The sequence below is a fragment of the Dicentrarchus labrax genome, unplaced genomic scaffold (genome assembly GCF_905237075.1).
Source record: "Dicentrarchus labrax unplaced genomic scaffold, dlabrax2021, whole genome shotgun sequence".
Classification (NCBI taxonomy): Eukaryota; Metazoa; Chordata; class Actinopteri; family Moronidae; genus Dicentrarchus; species Dicentrarchus labrax.
Window position 1 is genome coordinate 64,005 of NW_026136737.1, and position 22,837 is coordinate 86,841.

Below are 22,837 nucleotides of genomic sequence, written 5' to 3' on the forward strand. Positions count from 1 at the left end.
TGCAAATTGTAATTGCTGCCTGGATTATATGATAATGTTTATTTCATCTCAGGAGGCGTTTTGTTCTTGTTTTGCTCGTTGGGAGGTTAGGTGGTGGGTGTTAAAAGCTCTTGGTTTTGACACAGGATTTGCATCTTATGTGTGTGGTTAGGTTTAAGCTAAAAAAACACTTTTTTTAATGAATGAGTTTGGTTAAAATCCAGGTGAAGTGAAAAATGTCATTTTAGATAAATAGATAACTTTATTAATCCCACAATGGGGAAATTCACTTGTCACAGCAACATTTGAGTGAAATAAATAGGCTACAGACATAAAGAACAGGAACATTTGCATACAGCAGGTCCAAGGCCTTATTGTCTCTGGTGCTGCATGTGACAAACTGGTGGAAGGTTGGGAGTGTGGACGAGAGAGAAACATGGTTGAAGTCCCCTGTGATGATGATGGAGGCCTCCAGGTGTTTCGTTTGTAGTCCTGCAGTCACAGTGTGGATGACGTCACACGCTGCTTCTGCTTTCCCAGACGGAGGAATATAGACAGTGATGATGATGATGAAGACCACTGTGATGAATATAGACAGTGATGGCGATCACACTGGAAAATTCCCATGGCAGATAACATGGACGTAGTTCGACGGCGACAAGCTCGATGTCCGGGCTGCAGACGCTCTTTCACACAGACGTGCCCGGCGTTACACCACCTGTTGTTTATGAGCACGGACAGTCCCCCTCCTTTCTTCATGCCGGTTGCAGTGGTATCCCTGTCGGCTCGAACCGTCTGGAAGCCGGGAATGGTGACGTTGGAATCCAGCATCTGCTCGTGTAGCCACATTTGTTTCCAGTGGTGATTGCAGGGATGTAGAGTTTAAACCTCCTCTTCTTCATCCTCCGTTTAACCCCGGCTCTGCAGCCTCGCCGTCTCCTCCTCAGCTCCTCGGGTATGGAGGGTCTCTTTCGAGTCAGGATGCTCGGGTACCTCAGGGCGATCATCTGGTCGCGGGTGTAAACAATGTGACTCGCCGTCGCCATGGAGACCCGTGCAAACAAAAAATAAAAAGTGCTCAAAAACACCCAAAAAGTATTTAGGCGACGTCAACAAAGTAGTAAGAAAGTAAGAAAAGAGTTCAAAATAGAAAAAAAAACCTGAAAACACGCTGAAAGTACAACGATGATAGGAGCTGCCATGACAGGCTGCCGTTGTCGCCGGCGCCATTCCCTTTAAGATTGCATTCATAGTTATATTGTACCCCTATTTAATTTCTGTAAAAGAAGATGTGACGCATGCTTATGTAGTTATTAACTGATTTCAACCAAGTTTCAACCAGTGTATGATGTACTATTGCCAACAGTATCAGATGGCGTCAGCTATTTAGCTTGTGTAGCTAATGTAAACCAACTTAGCCCTGGGTGGCAGGACCAAAACCCGGCAAAAAAACCACCTCTGTACTTTATTCCATGTCATCACACTGTCCTGCGTCGGCATCAGATGCTGCATTCGGTCCCAGGCTTGCCGTGCTTTTCACTGGGAGCTCCCAGTCCCAGCAGTGTCAGCTATAGTCTGCTATAGCTGTGTAACACACGGCGCTATTGGCTCCCTTGCTGCCTGATTTTACATGAACTACTTAAATATGCAGAAGCTGATTTCTCATGTGGACTTTAAATTTAAAGTAACTTCATTTCTTGTCTTGCTACTGTTGACTTTTTCAACCAAGGTCCCAATTTCTCCCTAAACTCAACCAAGTGCTTTGAGTTGTCCAAACATAAAAACATGCATCATTCTTTAGTTGCCAATAGCAGATATTGTAGAGAAAACCAATCACATACGTTTACATTCAATATGAACAATTTGCAACATCAATACATTATGTTCAAACTGTATTTTCTGTTTCAAATGAGTATTTTTTAGGAGACTGGGTTGTTAATTCAAGTTTTAAAAACTAAAAAGTCCTTTTACCAGCATATGAAAGTGGAAAAAAAGATGTTGGAGGAGGAGAACTGATTGAACTCCTGTGTTAAACTGCGTCACCACACAGCAGGCAAGTCGATAGCAGGGTTAAAGGTGGTTAATCCGTAGCTCCGGTGGTTTATGATTCATTTTAGCAACTTAAAATATCACCAACCCTCAACTATATGAGACATTCTTTACTGTAGCCAAATCAAATATCAATACAGGCCAATTCTGAGGCTGAAATCTTGACAGAGTCAGAGAGGAGACAATCAAAAGGGAAGGCAGGCAGAGAGCGATAGCTGCCGCTGGTCAGAGACAGAGAGTAAGATAAATGAGGGATTGATGGATAGCAGCACTTGAGTGGTAGAGTGCACGCGCTTCTGCTGTTAAAACACACACACACACACACACACACACAGAGGAACACACTCTTACTATACAGGTATTCCCCTCACCTCACAGCCAATCAAAAAACTTATATTAAATTAAAGAAGACATTTTCTATCTTTGTAGGGACATTTGCGTAATGTAGCACAAACACAGTACTGACTCACACTTACATTTCATTTCAGTGTGTTTCCATGTTCTGGTCAAACGCTGAAATTAACACTCAGGTTGGGTGTTATTGGTGGTACAGTGCCTTCACCACAAGGATCTACTATCAGCAGCCCTTCTGTTCCCATGGTGACAGGACAGCTACAACTATAGCTGCTTTCTCTCCTTCCCTCACACTCCCTCACTCCCTCTCTTTTTTGAGTGAAGACCTGATAATGAGGCTAATTTAAATCATCATGCGTTGTTGTATAATTTTTTTTTATGCACTTAATGTGATAGCTCCTGGCTCCTCTGACGTCCAAAGCTGTCGTCATTTTGAAACACTTCAATCATAATGAAGTACGGCTGTCAAGAATAACATCCAATCAGGAATAAAGAAAACAACACAAACCTTGAAAGACATTTAACAGTGTGTTATTTGCTATTGCTAAAATACAGAAAAGGAAACAGGAGTTACATTTCTTTCTCAGGGATTTCTTGCGTTCTTATGCATAAGGTGTTTGGTTTAAGTAAGGTATAATAGTCAAGTAGTATGAACCTTTCCTGAATGCTCTTGCAGCTAAATGTACAACCAGCTTCCCACCCTCTCATAGCAGCCAAATATAGGAACCACAGAAAATATCTCCAACATCTCTCCATCTATAAATATATTTCTCGCCTCGCACAGCTATATTCTCTTTTGCACTTCTAACTCCATCTTTTCACGAATCTATGTTTTTATCTTATATCTATCCCAATTCCCCAGGAGTCCTGTTTGTCTGAGGCAAATATCAGACTTCAGATAAATCTATGAAGATATTATGCACAAAAAACTATTTATTTCAGTTTCAATTTAAACAACATTATTAAGGAAGTTTGGCTGTCTTTATGCATTATAGCTTGTTATGATCTGACAGCTGTTAGCATCATATGATTAGTTTAATAAATGATAGACCAATGCACGCCCTGCTGGCTCACAAAATTATATTATTGTTGAAAGTGTCACCTGTGATGCTTAATAATGTCGTTGCTTGTTATTAATGATGCTTTGTCATTAAGACAAACTGATTACAGCAACATATTGTTTTAGTACAAATTACTGGTAGAATATCTGAAGAAATGACATTTATAAGGATAGCCTTTGAAATGTACGAAACGAATGAAGAGAAAGATGATTCACAGCTGATGCAGACCGAGCACTGATAATAAATAATAACTAACAGAACTAAAAGATCGGTAAAAGATCTAGAAACCTAGCTCATAGCCTAGTTAGCAAGTTATGATAGCTTGTCACTGTTTTTTATGGTTGTGTTTCTTATTTTTCTTCTAGGGGAGACTCTTGAAGGACCACCACCTACGAGGACAGGGGACCATGGGTGTAGCCGAGATAGCTAAACTGCGAGCATGTTGTTGCCAGCTTTCAACCGTGGGTCTTATAGACCAGTGGTTCCCAACCTGGGGGTGGTTGGGACCTCCACTAGGGGTCACCAAAGCTTCATGGGGGGTCACAAGGCCTTCTTGATTTTAAGGGGTGCAAGAACATTTAGAAAGCTTAGAAAACACACACATATATATATATATATGGTTTTGCACAAAGTTCTTGAGGTTACTGGGTTCACTATTTGGGTTAATAGTAAAGTTTTTATACAATATGAAATATGTCACTCAGCCAGGGGTCGTACATTTCCTAAAAGATAAAAAAGAGGTCCCTTAAGAAAAAAGGTTGGGAATCACTACTGTTATGTCACAAATGATTTCAGCGGGATTTAAAGCACAACACAGTTATGCTTCACTGTTCACTTTTTTTAGCAAGGGTACCAAAAAGTAGCCTGCTGACACTGGCTGACCCTCTCCCTTGACACTACTGGAACCAGTACTTTAATAACTTACTGTTGTAACTAACAATAAGCAATATACAGGCCTAGCTAGCTACAATAGATCTCACAGAAGGAGGAAACAGGGAAAGAGGAACTGTAAGCATTAGGCCTAACTGTGGAGAGAAAGACTATTTTAAACTACAAGACAGATGAAGTCACAGGAGATGTATAAAGAGAAGAGAGACAACACTGTTTCCAAACCAGTGTGTGGGCTCCGAGAGGTTGCAGACTCAGTGGGCTTTGTGCACACAGGAAGCAAAGCACTGTGGGAGTTTTTAATCCATCAATAGGTGCCTTTCCCTCAGGGTCTCTGGGAATCGAGCCAGCAACCCTCCGAGTGCTGGCAGCCCCTGCCTCTGAAGGCATACAAGTCACTGCCTTCAGACACACACACACACACACACACACACACACACACTAACACACATGTAAGCCAACACACACACACACACACACACACACACACACACACACACACACCACACACACACACACACACACACACACACACACACACACACAAATATATGCCCATACATTCAAAAACACGACAAACACTCCCTCCATCTTCCTCTGCTGCAACACACACACACACACACGTCTCTATCTCCTTTCTATCGGGCATCACCAGTTTCCAGGATGACACTTTATGAATAATGATTTATTACATGGGGAGAAAAGAAAATGAAGGGAATAGGCCTTGGATCGACAGAATACATTTACCTGACGCAGCGCTCGAGTCGGGGAGTCATCTGAGAAACATTTGGAGAATTCAGCTCGCTCGGAGAGGATGCTATAATTGGGATATACTTTCAGTCCTTGATGTGAAAATAAAGTCCTTTTTTCCATAATCAAGGAGGAGAGACACTGTGGGAGACCCTGAACGAAAAGAAAAAAAGGGGAGAGACAAGACTGAATTTAAACGTAGTTAGAGACACTGATTAAGACTTCACTGAGACAGAGGAAGCTGGAGAAAGAGACTGATTCACACCAGGAGAGAAACAAAGAGGAAATGACAGAGATAAGACACAATTCTTTTCGTCTTTCTCAATAACAGTCAATGCAAATTAACTTTCTTAAACCCGCACTTGGTCATTTTCTATGGCTATATGCAGCACGAAGGGGCACCGAGAGATACATTTGAAAAGTTGAGCTTTGGTACCAGAAATCAGTTGGTGAAATGTCACAGCTTTACACAGCAGACTTGTTTTTACCAACCCAGTGATTTAAACATGTTTTACTGACTGCTAGCTGCAGTTAAGAAGCCAGTTTTTGATTAAGGGCCGAGGTCAAATGTCCAACCTTAGCCCTGAGCCCTCACAGACTTTAATCGACTTCCCCTGAGACATCAGTAGTTAAGTGTCTGAGTGGGGGATGATGTGAGGCCTCCAAACGCTGTCTGAGGAATGGGGCGGCACTTTGTGAAATCATTTTAATTGCGCAGAGGAACTGTAGTAAAGTCAGTAAAGCAGCTTTGTTGGACTAACAAATCTACTTGTAAAAATGCTGTCAATCAAAATCGAAAGACAAACTACACATAGGCCTCCATAGTGCTTGTTGGCAACATGTTGATCTGTAATTGAAAGGAAAATGTTACCTTGCAGACACCTGCATATTTTGTTTGTTCTACTATTTAAGACTCCATTAGAGTCGGTCATTGCTGATTTGCGCAATGCATTGTGGGTTTTTCCCTTATGCAAAGTCTGCTGTTGTGGACTTTATCAGAGTGTATTAAAAGTGCGCATGGACGCATTAGAACTGGGCCTAATATTAGTTTTCTCACATCCTATCTGCATATTTATTTCCCAACAGTGACCAGGCCAGGTGGTGATGGGAAGATATGTCCCAATCATGTAGTTTATATTTTGATTCACAGTTTACAAGACACTGGAAATGAACCAAAATATATTTGAGACATAAAACATTAACATTTCAGCATTAAAATGTCTATGTTATATATTGAGTTAAAGCTGCCGTAGAAAACGTTTATGAAAATAACTGCTTGTCATATTTGCTGAAATTTTAACTATATCCTAACAGTAGTGCATGAGACAGACCATTTGTGAAAAAAAATCATGTTCTTCTGGATTCTTCTAGTGCCCTTAACGGCATTTGCAAGACTCCACCAGGCTTGAACAAAAAACAACCAATCAAAGGCGAAACAGATAGAAAGACGCTTTAGGTGAGAAATGTATATGATGAATGTGAGAAACCCCCTGGTGGCAGAACATACTCTAGGTTTAAGTAATGCATTAATAAAACAGTAATTTACATTGCATTTCCAATTCCTCCATGAGATTAACATTATTATGGAAAGCACAAATTCCAATTTTATCATAATGTGTTGTTTTCAATTTTACTTTATTTAATGACTGATTTATGAATGGATTGGATGGTTGAGGAACCGCACTTACGAAACCTACGCTCTTTAACACTCTTCTCTCTAGCAGCCTCAATAACTAATATGTTTCTAACATATAATTATATGAAAGGTGATACGACCATAATGACTAACCAAATAAGGAACAAAAACAGCAGCTATTTTACTCAAACAATAAGTACAAAGAAGAGGACATCACAGTTCTGGAGACAGTCTCTAGTTGGAAAGTGATTTCTGTATTCAGCAGTGCAAAATCCCTTTTTATCCACGCTCACTATGTGTTTCATCTCTAATTATAACATAATTATTTACAAAGCTTTGTGTTCAGTATATGCAGAAGCTTTGTGGCAGGGTGGCCTGTTGTGAGTGCTGGTTGGAGACAGACACCTGTTTCCAGTCAAGTTAATTGGCTCATGAGAGCTAAAGGGCACTTTCACACAGGCAGTTTCATCTGAATCTGGATGTTCGCCGAGAAATTAGCTTTATTAGAAATCAGTTCTGATCAAGAAACCACAACTGACCCCCAAATGACATGCTATAGGATTAGCTACATTCAAACCATAGGCTGTCGTAGTCTCCATTCACCAATAGGTGTCTCAAGTGCTGTTGTGAAGCTCAATGTGGTCGGCTCTGGCTGTCATCATCTTGGCAGTCCTGACAATAATCCAAAAATGAACAGCTCATTCAGAAAGACCATGCCCTTCATTATATATAACTTTAAGCCTTGATATAATATAAATGGATCATTTACTAAAAATGTACCCCCCGTGCAGTTGTCATGAATGGGGAAATTATCTTATAGAGAATACAGACGTTTTTGGTACCTGGTTGTAAACGGGTTTATTTCTGTTGTAAAGTTGGGCGTTTTAGTATGGGGCCTTATGGAGATTGACTCACTTCTAGAGCCAGGCTCAAGTGGCCGTTGGAGGAACAGTTTTTGTTTCTTCCATGTTGTGCTTCATTTACAATCACAGAGGTCACCGCTTGATTCAAACATGGCTACTTTCCATGTGCAGTCAGATCCACATCTGTGCTTCCACAGGAAAAGTTAACAAGAAAACAATGACATGAGGGTCTGAATCAGTTATTCCGTTTAAAGATCAATACCCATGATAGCATTATTAGTGGTGAGAATAGTGAGAAAGGCTTCACTAACCAGTTTGGCATGCAACAGAGAAACCTGGTTTCTGTAATTGGGTTAGAGGATTAGAGAAACCTGATTTCCCCAGCTCGATGTCTCTTGGAGAAAGCTAATTTCTGGGCCATGTATCTATACAGGGTTTCTGTGACTTCAGACATAAAGTATCACTGTGATATAGTGGCAATATGAAAATAAATATCATTACACATAGCAATATATTGTTATATATGTTTTAAAAACATAAACATAATTTTTTTTTAAATGTAAAATGTAAAATTCATGATTTAGGAAGGGGTGTACGCTCAAGGGCATCTCGGCAGTGCCCAGGAGGTGCAACTGCCACCTCTCCAGCTACCATCCACACTCCATACTGTGGTCCGTGCTGGATTTGAACTGTCAACCCTCTGGTTCCGAAGCCCTACGGACTGAGCTACTGCCACCTATTCAGTCCAATGATTATAGGATGCCGTTAAAAGCAAACTATTTGAGGGTGTAGTCTTGCCCAGAGAGACACATGTACCAGGACTGACCCCTGACAGCCAGCACCAGGTCACATTTCATAATAACCACTTACAGTCTCCTCATTTTCTCTGTTTAAATAACTAAAAGAAACTACAGATCCTCCTTGTGGAGAGAATATTAAAAAGCATCCTTATTTTAGTAATCATTTTATTCAGCTTTACTACTGATTATTTTACCCGAATTAGTAACCCAAAACATTTTTTTCCTGCTTTTGATGGGATTACCATGTGTCACATTTCTTGGCAACAGCAGGCCTCACAGTAGGGCCAATAAAGCATCTTTCAACAGGGTTCTATTGAAATTAAAAGCAACTGAAAAGACAGAAACTGAGGTGGAATGAATGCTGTCCAAGTTCAAGTGCCAAACATAGAGGCTGATGGATTTCATTTCAGTGCTGATTAAAAAATCATTCTGACATTTACAACCCATTACAGTCGGCAGAATAAAAGTGAGCTAAACCAGAACTGAGATGCAATTCCAACATACGAATCCTCACAGAAACACAGTACATACAGTACACCTAAATGGCATCTATTCACTACGGATAGCCCAGTTTACTATCAGAACTGCTGGGTTAAGTTAATATGAAGGAGCTGATATGTGCTTAAATGGTGTCACATGTCTGAAAGCAACAAAGCAAAAGAGATTGCCCTTTTGCTACAGAATGAAATATTAATTGAAGAAACCGTTGTGGATGTGATCATACACACACTTCCTGCAAGAGGACAATAATCAAAAGGCCTGCTTAAAAAGCACAGCCTATGATTAGCTGCTTCACTCCTAATGAGATGGAACCATGAACCAGCTGGCCTTAGACTGGGACAAGAGACAAGAACACCCAAACACAACCCACACACTGGAAGAAAAATCAAACGCCATCCAGAAGGGACCCAGCCAGCTTTCTGCTTTTTGATGCTATTGGATTCTTCAGAACCGACAAAAAGCTGGTCATCCTAAGAAATATGCCCAAAGATGATTGACACAGCAGCTACTCATCAGGCACTTCTTTTATTATTTAACCACTATTGTGAACTCTTACTAATCCCAGACCAAAATGACAAAAGAAATGACAAAAAATAGACTATGCTAGCAGTTGTATTTCAGCAAAACAGTGCTTTGAGCTAAATGCTAATATCAGCATGCTAACATAGCTCACAATGACAATGTTAACATGCTGATGAATAGTATGGTATAATAACAGTCATCATATTAGTTTAGCATAAGAACAAAGTACAGACACATTATGACATGATGATGTTACTAGATGAAAAGGTTAAAGGCAGTACAAACAATTAAATGTCAACCAATCCAATAGTTGAGACAATTTAATCACAGTATCAACCTCATGGTTATAAACCTACCACGAATGTCAGAAATTAGTAAATTTAGTGTCAGTCCTTTACGTAGATGTTTCAAAGGAAAGTAAATATGTAGAAGCAAATAGCACTTTAATTTTGTGCCCCCTGTGGTTACTGGTGGCAGGCCCCATTTCAGTTTTTCACCTCATGATTCTGTCAACTGTGTCTTCTGCATTATGTGCAATATGCAAATGCAGTGCTATTGCTGAAAGAAAATGGCTGGTATAAATACAGTCAGCCAATAAATCCATAGGGGGAATCCCCACCAGTCCAGCTGGACATGCATTAGATGGTGGACAATGCACAACTGTGATTACCAAATCAAAACACAGTGAGGAACATGATGATGCAGGAGGGTAGGAAATTGGCAGCTAGGACAGGGTTCCACTGCCAGGTAACGTCACTGTGTGAGACAGGTCTATGAAACAGTGGAAAGGCCAACAGACCCAACCACCCACACACACACACACACACACACACACACACACACACTGACTACACATGACCCACACGCACATATTCATCCATGTAGCAATGCATAGAGACAGCTGACATTGACATGATAGAGACAGGATGAGGTGCAGTCCGACACTGGGTTTGCCTGAACCAAAACAGTGACAACATTTCTACTAGCTGCACTAGAAAATATACGAATGACATTAAGATTGATTTTGAACTTGTTGGTTTTATTTTGAAAGCTTCTGGAGAAGCATAATCCTTGATTGAATGGGAAAAGTTGCGTAACTGACTGGAGACATAGTAGGAAAAAAACTCATAACTCTTGGAAGAGTAAAGTAAGCAGCATTCTGCCAGTGGAGGGCACAAGGGGATACATAAGAGATGATGAGGCCGGATGGATACGATGCTGTGAGCTCATGTAATGATTTATACATGAGCAGAGGCACTCAAATCCAATGTGGCTAGCACATAAGGGGAGGTCAAACTGGGTATAATTTTCTAGTTTACATTAATATTCTACCAGTGGCATTTTGTAAAAGCTAAGATTTTTATGACTGTGGTTAAGTAAGCCAGAAAACAGGACAGTACTGTAACCTTTCAATAAAGATAAAATCTGCTGTAGAGGCTGCTTGCAGTGTGTAGAAATATGTTTCTGGGTTTGGCTTTTTGCCAGTTACCACTGGAACAAACGTCCTTGGCTTTCTGTTACTGTTCGGGATGAATTCTAGTCTTTCATTCCAGTCACAATATTTCATATCTTATCAGTTGATGGGATCAAAATATGCTGATATTTATATCTGCCATTGAGATCTCTCAACAATGCAGTGCTAGAGGGAGGATCTAGAAACGGTCTGTTGGCCCACCACTTTGGTCTCAACTATTGGATGGATTGCAATGACATTTTGTACTGATGCTCACAGACCCCAGAACATAAATCCTATTGACATGTTTGATCCAATAACTTTTTAATCAATCTCATCAAGAGCTACCAACAGGAAAACATGTATCTAACCAGTGAATATCTCTACAATACCTGGCTTGATTGGCACAACCATCGGTACAAATATCGATTATTTCCAGATGAAGACCCCTAATGACCCTAGTGATCCCTTGAATCTCCTCCTGGAACCACTAGCAGGTTGACTTTTTTGTTACAGAGATAAATATCTATTGGATTACCTGTTATGAAATGCATGACATTAATGTCCCCCTGATGAACTGTATTTGGTGATCACAGTTTTTAGTTCCATTATCTGGTCAAAATCTAATTCTTTGGTTTATATCCAAGAACTTGCAAAATTACATACCTATTAGCCTAAGCTGCATTTTGTCATCCATCCATCCATTATCAACCACTTCTCCAGGGTCGGGTCAGTCCTCCCAGTTGGACATGTCCAGAAAACCTCCAAAGGAAGGCAGCCAGGAGTCAACCTAATCAAATGTCCAAACCACCTCAGCTTACTACTTTTGGCCTAAACGAGAAGCGGTGCTACTCTGACCTCCCTCCTGATGTCCGAACTCCTCACCCTATCTCTTAGGCTGAGCCCAACGGAGGAAAACTCAGTTTGTGTGTTTGTATCTGCAATTTTGTTCTGTAGGCCGATTGATAAATTGAAAGCTTCAGCATTTTGTGTTTTGAGCTACTTAGCAAATGTCAGCATGATAAACAAAATGATAAATAGACTGAACTGAAGCACTTTTCTTCCTCAGCTGTTGAGGTAGAAAAGTACTGTAGAAAAGTAGATTGTGCTTTATAGTTTGCTTTACAGCCACAGCCACTCTGCTGGTAAACATTGTTCATGTCAGCACGATAGCGTGATGACGACAACATTAAACTCCAAGCACCGCTCTGTCTGTCTTGTTCGCCTGTACACAAAAGTAAAAAATTTCATGTGCGCGCTGCCATGACATTTGCCAAAACTTTAGGCAAAGACGTCTCATAGTTTGGTTTGATATTAATATATTTCCAAGCAAAGTCATGCTACTAAAAGGGATAATCATTTGGATTTTAAGACCCAAAACACTTTAGCACCACTCTCATGACAAATGTAACATTTTCAGCCCTTCTATGAAGAACTCAGAGAACAGGAGGGTCAACAGTATGCTGTTCAATCAATACAATATGTTAACATGGAGCCTCTAATGGGTACTAGCAGGGCTTTTTACTTTGAGTCTTGTTACTACATGCAATCTGATTTCCAAATAAAAGTCTCAAATATATTGCATGATCTTAGTTATTTGGTAGATATTGCATCAAAGCCTCTGAGTCCTCGCCAAACCCTTGTAGGTTAATGAGGATCAGTGCATTTTTATGTACACACAGCACATAGAAATAAATATTTGTTTGCATCTGCCCAATAATTCCATTAAATTTTCTGGGTTTTTTTTTCTACTTTTATTTCATAAGCAATTTATCTCTGGCAGTTGTTACATTAAAGCCCCTGCACAAACGCAGAAAGAGAGACAAATAGAGAGCAGGGAAAGAGGGGAAAAAAGTAAGTGATTATGGCTTGCCATGCTATCAGCATATTTGGCAGAGAAATGCAGATTAGCTTGCTTGTGATCAACAGACATCTGCACTGGAGACAATTGGAAATAATTTAACTACAGAATTGCATTTAGCTCGAGGAAGAAAGGAGAATAATCCCAAAACAACAACATAAACTACCTTGGTTCATTAGCAGAATAATAGAGCTCCATTTTAACCTGGAGATAAGGGCTGGAAGACGGATGTAGCCACAGGGTGTGTGTGTATGTGTGTATGCAAGTGCAAGTGTGGGTGTCTGGGTTTTTCATAAGTGTGCCTGTGTGCAGCTAATTAGTATCTGTCATTCAGCAGGCTAGTCACCTGACTTTAACTTTAATTATAGTTCTTTTCCAAGTCTTCAGCCTTGAGTCATGCAACACACAAACACACATTGTTAGTGCTTGGCTGCTGGGTGCATTTCTTGACAATGGTTGCCTCAGGCCTGAGCTGATCCAAAACCACTTAATGCTGAGTCCTAATCTAACCTTAGTTAGAATTCATCTTAACCTGTCAAAGATGGTCCAGACTGTGGCCCTGCTCAATACAACTGTCAAACTCACTCAAAGCAAACTTTGGAAGAGAAATAGTCAACGCAGTAACAGAATCTTGAACCATATTTGACCAGCACTGCCTAGTTTGACAGTTTGATCTGAGTTTGGTGCGTTGAGCTGGACAGACTCACTGAGAATGACCTGTCAATCACAAGGTAGCCAAGCCCTAAAGCATACCCTGCTGTATGGTCTATTTTACTCTAAATGGGACTATCATTTACTAAATGAACATCAGGCTGTATGGAAGAAGACTGAAACTAGAGATTGAGAACATAAACTCATTAGGAAACTGTTTACTGAGCTAATACATCAAAAGAGAAGTGGGGTCATTTCTCCATAAGACTGCATAGTATCAGTTTTTATTGCAGCCAATGGAGCTGCCCCCTGCTAGCCATTACACAGAATGCAAGTTTAAGACACTTCCACATTGGCTTCAATTCACAGACCTGGAAGCTCTGTCCATTATATATACTGTCAATGATGCTGTCACATTGAATTTAAGGCTACAAACTGCACAAGATTATAGGTTCAATTTTAGTGATCACTGTGTGCCTTGTTTAACACTAGAATACTTTTAAGGACCAATGTTTAGGATTAAGTGACATCTAGCAATGAATAGGGTTTGAAATCAAAAACCGCTTCCAGTTAGGAATCGGTTCCAAATTGGAAGTGTATGCCTGCGAGATTATCTGTTCCTTAATCGATGCAGGGAGGTTTTTTCTGACAGCCACATATTGCAAACAATGAGGTCAAACTTACACATCTGGAAATAACAGATTTTTTTCTTTGACTAAGAAAATAAAAATAGTCTCTCATTTTATCCTTTTTAGATGATTACAGACAGATGGTTGCAACCGTTAACTCTCAGGCTACAGCCTTTATTCTGCTGTTTCTACACTGGGTTCAGATTCAGAGAGTGCTATAGTGAAGATTTGTCGAGTCCAGGAGTCCGAGACCTAGTTGAAGCAGAGTCAAGACCCAGTCCACAGAGGTCATGTCATGTCGAAGTACAAATTAGAGAGACAGTCAACATAGAAAAAAGAATGCTTTTGCTTTTCCAATGAGATGAGTTTTGGCAGCCAGGCATTCTGAAATGACACTAATCAGCCAATATCAACCCGTTCCAGATGAATTTTGAATTAAACCTTCATGTACTGTTTTGTTTTGAAGGAGGACGTTACTTCAGAAAAAAAAATACATATGTTGCTGGACTCAAGTAAAGTCTGAAACAACAGAAAAATGGCCTCAAGTCTGGATTTGAGTATTAAAGCACTGTTCAGAGATAATACAATAGATGTGTTGATGCTGAAAACCTGTGTGGGCCTACTTTTTTTCCACACAGAAAACTGATCCGGAATCAGTAAGGGAATTAATAAAGAATAAGCCAACCAATAAGCAGAATCAACAATGGCATTGGTATCAACCAATTTCCTTCCTTGGTTAAGTTGCAGATTGCTTGGGCTACTGTAGGAACATGGCGGTTTAACATGGCATACTCTGAAACACAACAATTATTATTATACACAAATAAAAAGATACCTATGAATATTATATTCCATTTCTGCCAGTAGATCCTCCTACATGTTACACACTGGAGCTTTAAATATGCAAAAGGAAATACAAAGCAGTTTAATAAACCAAGAAATACTTTTGGTTTTGTGACATTTAAGAAAAGTTGACTTGTCATGTGATGCTGAAATGTAAAATTTCTGGCATATTTCTAAAGTTATGTGTGTGAAAACACACTTCAGAGGGAAAACTACATGTATAGTAACATGGCCTTTGTATGTTTCTGCTTATTTACATGGCAGTTCAGCAAGAACCCTGAAAAAGCAACAGAGACTGAGAAACATCCAGATGCTTGCCTTTCAGCCTTAAAAACCTGTTGTAATTCATAAGGGAGTAGTGGAAGCTACATCTGTTTCTTCATCTGTCATCTTCCTGTTGATTTCACACCATGGTTTGTCTCCATTAGGAACAACAACAAATAAGAAATTGAAGTTACGGTCGTAGAAGACAAATGACTTCTTCTTTGAGCCACTGCCTGTTATTTTCTTCTCTTAGTGTGTCCCTTTTTTCCCTCTTCCTCCCCCTCCCTACCACTCAGCTGACATCCCATAATTTCCCTGTGGGCTGATGGCTGAGTGTGGGTGTGGATGGGCGGATTGGGAGAGTGAGGGAGAGAGAAAGTGAGGGGTCATGAGTGAGAGACAGAATAAGAAACAGTCACTAAGGTAGAAAAAAGGGGAGAATTAGTAGAGAACTGATGTCATTCCGAGTGTGCTCATTACACATGTTAAAAGCTTTTCACCGGCCTGCTGTCTCAGTTCCTCTCATCTTACTTGATTCTGCTTGCGCTTCAGCAAAAAAAGAGATATATTTTATCCCCGCGCTGTTTAGATTATGTTTACACACTTGAGTCAAAATGCATACATAAAGATAGATAGAAACTGATTTAGCGGTGAATGCGTGGCAATGTGGTTGAATTCAGATATCAATATATGTAACAATATGGCACATGTATGCCAAATCACAGATAACATAATGAAACTAAAGTTCAATGTAACATTCTCCATTGTTATGCATTACCATCAATACCATGTAAGTATATTCCAATCCAATCCAACTTTATTTGTTAAGCACTTTAAAAATAAGCTATAAGCTTTGATAAAGCTTATAGTTAGGGCTGGATCAGGTGAGTCCTGAACCATCCCTTAGTTATGCTGCTATAGGCCTAGACTATCGGGGGATTTCCCATGGTGCACTGAGCTCCTCCCTTCCTCTCTCTTTCTGCACTCATTCATGTCCCCTTAATGCATGTTACTAACTTCACTTCTTCCCCGGAGTTCTTGTGCTTTCTCGTCTTGCAGGTTCTTGTCGATCCTGGTGGAGCCTCCTGCCATGGTCCTGCTAGATTGCCATTGCCAATACTGTGGTTGCTGTGCACCTGTCTGTCTGTCTCTCGCTCTCTCTCTCTCTCTCTCTCTCTCTCTCTCTCTCACCCCAACTGGTCGAGACAGACGACCACCCTCCTAGAGCCGGAGGATTTGTCCTAGGTTTCTGCCTTTTAACAGGCAGTTTTTCCTTGCCCTTGTCGCCAAGTGCTTGCTCATGGTGGTACTGTTGGGTCTCTGTAATTAATGTTTTAAAGAGTTCGGTCTAGACCTGCTCTATTTGAAAAGTTATATACAAATAAAGCTATACAAATAAAATTGAATTGAATTGAATTGAATTGAATTGAATTAAAAAGTGCTGTACAGGAGAATAAATAAGACATCATAAATGTAAACATTGATGGTGATGATGAAGACCACTGTGAGGAAGATAGACAGTGATGGCGATAACACTGGAAAGTTCCCGTGGCAGATAACATGGACGAAGTCCGACGGTGATGAGCTCGATGTCCGGGCTGCAGACGCTCTTTCACACAGTCGTGCCCGGCGTTACACCACCTGTTGTTTATGAACACGGACAGTCCCCCTCCTTTCTTCCTGCCGGTCCCGGTGGTGTCCCTGTCGGCTCGAACCGTCTGGAAGCCGGGAATGGTGACGTTGGAGTCCGGTATCTGCTCATGTAGCCATGTTTGTTTAAACCTCCTCTTCTTCATCCTCCGTTTAACCCCCGCTCTGCAGCCTCGCCGTCTCCTCCTCAGCTCCTCCGGTATGGAAGGTCTCTCTCCAGTCAGGATACTAGGGTACCTCAGGGCGATCATCTGGTCGCGGGTGTAAACAATGTGACTCGCCGTCGCCATGGAGACCCGTGCAAACAAAAAATAAAAAGTGCTCAAAAACGTCAAAAAATTATTTAGGCAACGTGAACAAAGTAGTAAGAAAGTAAGAAAAGAGTTAAAAATAGCTAAAAAAAACACTGAAAACACACTAAAACTACAACAATGATAGGAGCTGCCATGACAGGCTGCTGTTGTCGCCAGCGCCATTCCATGGCTATATTAAGTGAATATCATATAAAGTGCATTTACCTATATTTAAAACAAAAACTGTTTTCAATTAAAATTTTCTTTGAATTACTAATTTGGACAAAATAATTTTGCAACAGCAACACAGAGAGTAGGGGTGTTAAAATTTACCAATGCAAGTCGGAAATCGGTTTAACTGATCATAGCCTGAGTTTTCTTACCTTAAACCAGCTGAGGTTTACTCATCTGCTTTTAAAAGGCTTATTTATTTTCTATATAGTATTAAAAAAATGCAAGACGTTAGGCGTAGAGTACAGGCTGGACTTATTCTCTCCACCATGCTGTTTTGTGGAAAAACACCTGGAGGCCCAATGGCCCAGTCTGATATCCTGCTGGTCACAGTGAAAAGTTGGTAGCGAGAGCCACGGTGCCAATCCACCACCAGTCTTCCAGCAGGTCTCTGAGATGTTATACTAACCAATTTGTTACAAGCGTACAGCCTGTGGTAACTATTAGGTTGGGAGGCTGGCCTCCTGCAGTCTGCTTACAAGGATGGGTCTGGGCTGAAAAAAGTGTCACTGTCTGTTCCAACTGACACTGAGCCCAGTGTACCAAGGCGTCAAGCAAATATGATAAAAGTGGTGCCTTTCTGGAGAGTTAACATAGTTACAGGCACTTGGAGAGTGAAGATCTCTGCGTAGGCCAATAGTGCAGTCTTCCAAGATATGCAAATTTGCACACTAATCATGACCAGTTTGTGGATGTGGGACCTTCTTTTTGGAACCCTTCAAGCCCACCAAGCATTATTAATTTGGGCCAATGGTTTTTCTGTCATCCTGCTGACAGACATGCAAACAGCACTGAAAACATATACTCTTTGGCAGAGGTAACATTTTTAGTTATTTTCTCAAAAGGAGGACAAATGAGTGTCCAGCTTAAGGTTGCGCCTGCAGCCGGACAGGGCATTTAAAAGCCGGACGAATGGCCACCCTAGTAACATTAGATGCAGAAATTTGACATCCTACACTTTCAGCAACAATGCCTTAAAAAGCAAATCATGTATGTCCCGAAAATATAAAAATTAAAGAAATTAAAAAAATAGGGGCATTTCTGCAGTGGGCTTTCAGTGGCCGACCACTGTTTCTAGGCCAAACAAAGCTAAAGTTAGCTCATTTTCAGCAAGCTAATCTTGCTGTAGCTCAGTTAAACAGCAACATTTTAAATATAAGGAACCATACAGGATGGGGCTTACCTCAGTTTGCATCATTAAGATGGTCAAGAATTGGTCGTGTATCACCTGTAGTCCTTGTCCTCCTCTCCTCTGCTCCTCCCTCTCATTGAGCTGTAAACCTGCAAATTCGACATATCACACACACACACACACACACATTAACATAGAAATGTATGAAAACATTTGCATGCAGTAATCCCTTGCACCAACATATTCATTTCTGTACAGACACGCACAGTTACAACTTCAACTGTGGACGCAGGACAGTCCTAAAATCAAATGTTTGATTTTCGGCTTTCATTATATTAGCAGGATAAAACAAATCTACCACTGAGTGTCCTACCATCTGCTTCACCTTCAGTCTGTTCTGTCTTTTCTGCCTGGTAAGGAGCACTCATCAGTTCTATGGGTACTTTACTTTTTCATTATATAGTAGGAGCAGTATCTGTATTTGCTCTGTTTGAATTTGATACATTCAGCCAGAGCAAAGTATCAAGTATCTCTTATTGGATACTGGATAGTTGGCAATGGAAATGAAAACAGTCTCAAACTGCTGATGAATAAGGAATGCCGTATTGAAACAAGATAGATTTCTTGATGTTATTCTCAAAAAAATGTGAAGGATGAAAGAGCTAACTTTGAATTTAATGCACACACTGATGGAATTGTAAATCAAGAAGCTTTTTGAATCAATAGGGTCTTAACCTACATAAAAGGTCAGTGCAGTGAGAGTGATGTCATGTCACATCATGCATACACTGTAAACCCTAATAAGTTCACAGAACTCAAAAGATTTTGTCTAAGAGATTACCCAACAATATTTTAGTGATGTTTTTAAAATTTTTAAGTTTACATAAAATGAAAATTACATTTACAGTTGACTTAAATTATCTCAATGTTATCTTATAAATATTGATATTCCCCAACTTAAAATTAGGGAGTAATTCACTCAGAATTCTCAATATTTTTCAACTCATATAATTGGGAATCAAAATTTTCAATATTTTCAACTCATAATGTGGGACATGCACTCAAAATTAATTCCAAACTGAAATACTGATGTCGGCCCACTACACAATTACAATCAGCTAATAATGTTAGAAAACATGAAAGTGACACCACAGTGACAATTTAACAACTTTTTTTATTCAACATGTGCTTTTTAAAAGGCATCTTAAATCTGAGGTAGAACAGGCAAATGATTACATTTGTAAAGAGGGAAAAAAAACAAAAAACTTCCTCAATACTCAGCTCAACAAATAGTCCATTCTGAGTGATTCACTCATTGAACAAATCATTCTTCAGCGTCAGCAGACGCCCTTTCAGTGGTTTGTTGTCCTCAAGACACATCACAACTTTTTGGATGAATGTGAATGTAAGCTCGAGATTCTTTGGGTACTGTAGGTCTAGTGCATAGACGTACCCAAAGAGCAGGAGAAATGAGTCAGCCAGATTTGTGGGACCACTCACAAGTATTTCATCCTCCACGACAATACAGATGCTCTCAGGGCTGAAGAGGGCCGCATCAGTAGTGTCATCCGTGGCGACTGTCAGGAGAGCCACCGGAGTGTCAGTGAGGTCTGGACCATCTGCTGACTACAAAACACAAATAATACAAGAATGAGTTCAGCCCCTCAAGGATACAAATCATGCTAATGATGTCTAGACATTACTGCCACTTAGCACTTAGACTGCAACTAAGCTACATGTTTAAACTATTTTCTTTACATATGCTTATATCTTATGTTAGTTTCACACCTATCTGTTAGCATACTTTTTGTTTAGTGGAATGCTTTATACTTACCTTTTCATTTATGTAATTTCTACATGTCAGTTTGCAGAATAAGAACTCTAGTAATCTTCATAAACAGGTCCTGGGGGGTGTTCCAGAAAGGAGGTTCAACAAACTCTGAGCCTAACCCTGAACTCTGAGTTGACTTACCCTGTGAAGTGAAACTCTGAGTTTTCGGTTCCAGAACAGCTGATCTGAGTTAGGTAAGTCGACTCTGATTATGTTAACTCTGAGTTGAGCTCGTGCCTGACGACTAGTATAAAGCCATCATCAGTGGAGCTCCGATACTGTGATTCACCATGGCAACGGGAGAAAACAGGAAACAGACATTTTCTGGCTGCAGCCGTAATAAAAATCTGTTTTTTTGTTTTTTTTTTTTTGAGTTCTTTGAGTGATGTCATATGTTTAAGCTGACTTAATAGCTAGGCAAAGTGATTGATAGTGAGGCCAGTACACTTACATTACAGGTCCTGAAGAACTTGGAGGCATCTTCACGCAGGTACACAGGAAGTGCACGAAGGACGAGGGCCCGTCTCGTATTTACATCAGGTTTTTCCTAGATGGACAAAAAATATCCATTACAATAGTAATTAAACAAATGCAGAGCAAACACTTAAAAAAAAATCAAAGTGTTAAATAGCTCCATATTCTGATGGTGGTCATTGCTATCGATGGTCGATTCAGTATTTTGGGTCACCATTTCTTAAATTAATTAATTTTTTTAATTAATAACTTTCTATTGTAAATACTTAAATAACTCACAAAGGAAAAAAAAAACAGTAGTTAATTGGACTACTACTACAAACTGAAGCTGATAAAGTATCTTTTTAAGAATATATCTTGTGAAGACGTTTATTTCTGATGAGATGACAATGTTGTGTTCATGGCATAATCACTTAACCTCGGGGCACAGTCGAGGCAATTCACACTATGGCTTCTTACAGTTGTCTGCAAACAATCTGTTTCTGAGTCATGCAAAGTTAAAAATTCACCTGAAGGTCATAAATCCTCATGAGCTTGGCTAGCTCCTCCGCTATCTTGCCAGTCTTGGTGGCCTTGTCTCTGAACAAGGTGATGAGTTTAGGCGTGTGTCTGTCCAGCTCCTTGTAGAATTGATTGCGCAGGTTAACGTTGTTGATTCGGTGGAACTCTGCAAACACCTGTACATGGACAGAATTACGCAGAAGTGTACAAAGATGAATGAGGAACAGAATTGTGAATGTATTTTAAGTTTTCAGTTGGCAGGTAGCAAAACCAAGTGCAATTCTATTAGGGATGAGTCAGAACCAAGGTCAAAATAGAAAGTTCATTGTCATTCTTTAATTTAAAACAGGCTGTATAATGTTATCTAAAGGAAATTAAAATAATAAACCTCTGTATACTTTGTTTACAGTGATTGGCAAAAATATGTCACAGCGTGATGTGTTGTCAACTTTTACATCTGCCATTTGCTTTTTGGTGAATTTTTTGAAAATGTAATTTTTAAAACAGTCATTTAAATATTGGAAAAATCAATCATGTTCAAAGTGGGCATGCTAAAGTCATATTGATTAATGGGTCTCAACAGGGAGAACAGTAAAATAATAAAAGATTTTTTATTTATTTTTTTACCTGTGACTCCATAAGTAGGGCTGGCCATCTGTCCACGACGTCTCTCACCTGAGGAGCTACAAGAGCTCCAACGATTTCTTGGCGATGAAGGGCATAGGTTGTGTTCATGAGCTTGCCTATGACTAATTGGTTTTGCTCAGTCTTTTCGACGTCATGTATGATTTCTTCTCTCAATGTTTCCAGAGTGGCTGGGGTTTGATCCTTCGGTAGGTTGATGAGGTAGTTGACCTCAGCTTTTCGAGCTTTCTTTATGTTTTGATGGGGGTGATCATTGTCAGGGTTGTTTCGGTTCCGCTTCCCTATGTTGATGGCTACTTCTGCAACCCCAGCTTTGGCCAGATTGTGACGGTAAGACGCAACCTTTTACCCTATGTGACCTTTCCATCCCAACTCCCCATCTTCACCAGCCGTCATTCTGACACATGGATGAGCTGTAATCAAAGCTTGAGCAGCCATTGCCAATTCCTTTTCATGTGGGTATGGTTTAAAACTGTAGATTGTTTCTGCCATTTTTTTAAGGATTTCACTCTTGTGTGACCTCTTTAACTTCAGCAATTGTCCTGATTCTTCATAAACACGATTTCCTTCTTCTAGTATATGCTCGATTTCATAACCAAAACCAGGAACAACAAAGTGATCAGGCCAACTCTTCTGGCGCTGTAACGCAGGTACATGTGGGAGTAGGTCTGTGTCAGAAGATGCAGTAGATGAGGTGTCACCTTCTGGTCTGACGACTCTCAATGTGCCCTTCTCTGGTAACTAAATAATCTTGTTCCTCTGCTGGGATATTATGCAAACCATTGTTGGAACAGGTTACTGGTTCAATTAAGGTTAATATTAGCTGTAATATCTTATTAAGACACAGTTAGATATATTTTCTTAAAACCAGATTACTATTCTAATGCCACACAGGCTCGACTAGATTGTTTTTCTTTTTAGACAAAATATAAGCCTCATTTCGCAGAAAATTTTATAAAAGAAAAACATTGTACAT

General features: G+C 40.0%; 1 long non-coding RNA gene across 1 annotated transcript; it reads right to left on the reverse strand.

Moving 5' to 3' along the window:
- Positions 1–221: 221 nt before the first annotated feature.
- LOC127359584 (uncharacterized) lies at positions 222–16,951 on the reverse strand. Its single transcript, XR_007882662.1, has 2 exons — positions 16,887–16,951; positions 222–867 (listed from the first exon to the last, which is right to left on the reverse strand). It is a non-coding gene; the product is annotated as an uncharacterized LOC127359584 (long non-coding RNA).
- Between the last annotated feature and the right edge of the window lie 5,886 nt (positions 16,952–22,837).